Source organism: Aedes albopictus, chromosome 2 (assembly GCF_035046485.1).
Source record: "Aedes albopictus strain Foshan chromosome 2, AalbF5, whole genome shotgun sequence".
NCBI classification, from domain to species: domain Eukaryota; kingdom Metazoa; phylum Arthropoda; class Insecta; order Diptera; family Culicidae; genus Aedes; species Aedes albopictus.
In genome coordinates, this window is record NC_085137.1 from 329332009 (window position 1) to 329334680 (window position 2672).

At 42.2% G+C, this 2672-nt stretch overlaps 1 pseudogene; it reads left to right on the top strand.

Moving 5' to 3' along the window:
• Positions 1-378: 378 nt before the first annotated feature.
• Positions 379-1132, top strand: LOC134287198 (succinate dehydrogenase [ubiquinone] cytochrome b small subunit, mitochondrial-like; annotated as a pseudogene).
• The last annotated feature ends 1540 nt before the right edge of the window (positions 1133-2672 follow it).

Genomic DNA, 2672 nt, shown 5'->3' on the forward strand with positions numbered 1-2672 from the left:
CTGCAAACTGCGGCAATTGATTGGTACATACACCAATGTGTGCAACTATTTGGCAAACTGTTTAGTTTAAGTGGCATACAGTGTAATACCCGTGTGTGAGTGTGTTGTGCAAATATAATCACAAACCATTTGACAAATGGTCATTCCAGTTTGCCACCATGTTTCACAAGCTTTCATCGCTATATGTTTTGACAATTTCTACACAATATGACATATTGTTACAACTTGGTATGGGTTACGTAGACCGTTCTTTATGATCAAATGCCGGAGTTTCATAGATTTCAACAGAAAACCACCTGTTTGTGATACAGTAACAGTGACAGATAAAGGAGACATACTGTTTGAACCGTAATGCAAACTGTATTTTTCTATGCGGGAATGGTTTTCCACTTTGTGCTGCGATCGTCCTGCCGGAACTCCACTCCCATCTTCGTGTCACTGCTGAACGCTGGCAAAGCCCCAGCCGTCGCCCGCTCGCTGAGCTCCGCCTCAAAGTCGCTGTTGCTGCCAAAATCGACTCCGTCGCTGATCAGCCTTCGGCAGTTCACCGCGAGTCCGGTACGCCTGGCTACCGCCACCGAAAACCATGTCACACTGTGGAATGCGGAGGGAGCACTGTATGTGGCACTGCTCGGAATCCTCCCGCTGAAACTGATGTTTCCCTCGCAAGCCGGGATGCTCTGATGGTCGTCAGTACCGCCATGCGTCTGTGTTGGGGTCTGGCAGCCATTGGTACCGATTACGTGCGTCCGATCCTGTCCGGAGCGGTCGCTCTGAGAGCTGTCACGGTCTGCTGCTAGTCGTTTTCGCTGGCATCCTAGGAGGGCTGTTCTTCCTCATCCAAAATCGGTATCGCCAACACCATCCGGAAAATCTGGTTTACGAAGCCGAAGGCTTAAATCTGCAGCAGTATCAGCTGAAGCTGGAAAGCTTCGGAAAGTGATTCAGATAAACTTAATCGGACGCGATCCGCGGTCCGTGCGGGTTCTCCAGCAAAGCTTCCGAAAATTTGTACTGGCGTGACAGAAGCAATCCGCTTCATTGTCTTTCGATCCGTTGTCGTAATAGCTGAACCGTCGAAAGGTGGTTCTCTTTCCAACGCCGTTTGCCGCAAAGAAGCAATTTCTGTGCTCGGGAATGCCCACAATTGGAACGATCCATCGCGTCATTTTTTCATCACTTTTGCCTGGCGGAGAGAACTTTCCGGTGCCTTTTGCTAAAAAGAAGAATCACAACTCACTATTTATCAAACTCGATTGAACTATAAATATTACCTACGTATATTTTTAATAATTCAAAACTAAAGGTTTGTCGTCCTGGAAAAATCTCTTTCGTGTTTTTTTTGTTCTTCTTCTTCTTCTTAATTCTGAATGCTCTTGGATTACCAAAGAGCGAAAAATGGCGCAGCGAACTAGCGCTATATTGCCAACGAGTTTTCGTTTATACTCCAATGGAGTTTACTTTCTGGCGAGCACGCCGCGAAACACGACCAAACGTGTTGGTCGCTGCAGTCGTACTGTTTTTTTTTTTGTTAGGAGACTGAGCTGTTTGACATTTCAGAATGTAAACAGACATCGTTGAATAGGGCTCCCATGTGTTTCTCATTTTCTGAGAGGTGAAAAAAAAAGTTCACCATGTTAGGGTTACTAAAAACTACTTCGCATGATGCTTTTTATTTCAAAAAGTGGTGAGATTCTCAATTTTTGAAAATTTGTAAGAAAATCAGGAGCGCATGAATCAAAAATCTGAGAACGGCAATAATCATCAAAAACAATTATCTTTCGAAGAAAAATGTGAAACAGGGGGGTTAGGTCAGACGGGAATGGTCTATTCTCCGTTTCTGCAGTGATGGGTGGTATGCAGATCGCAAGAAATTTCTTGGCCTATCTCGATGCGTGGGAAATTCAGGCAAGGAATCGCTCAAGAAATAAGAAAGCGTCGCTTTATTCCGGATCCTAGTACGGAGCTGAAACGAAACGTCAAATTAAATGGGGCTTGCTGTGTTGAATTTCTTGACCATTCCGGTCACGGAAAAATAATGCACTGAACGAAAATTACTTGAGCGATTCCGTTTGAAGTGCATACCTCGCATGAAATGGTACAAAAAGCGTGTGTATTATGATTCCTTGCCTAATTTGATGCTGTTTGAGCAAAACTTTGGGCAAAAGTGTTGTTGTTTTCTCCATTTCTTGCAACATAAACAATATAGTTATCCAAAGTTTTGCTCAAACAGCATCAAATTAGCCAAGGAATCATAATACCCACGCTTTTTACACCATTTTCATTGCAGAAACGGAGAATTGACATTCTCACCATACTAAATTTCAGCTCATTACTACAAATCTAGTACTACACCGAACGTGTCCCATTCAGCTCATTACTACAATCTAGTACTTCACCGACCTGTCCTATTAAATTAAAATGAAAAAATATGAAATGCATCGTTTTCATTGCAGAAATGGATAAATCAGTAACAAATTTTGAAAACGACGTATAATCAATGCTACACCATTGGTTATACGTCGTTTTCAAAATTTGTTACTGATATGATCATTTCATCATTAAGAAACCACCCGAATAAAAAATACAGTAGAAAAACCGAACGTTATTTTGTAACAGTACTATTTAGAACCATATTTTTACAATAGACACCACTGTAAAAATAAAAATAC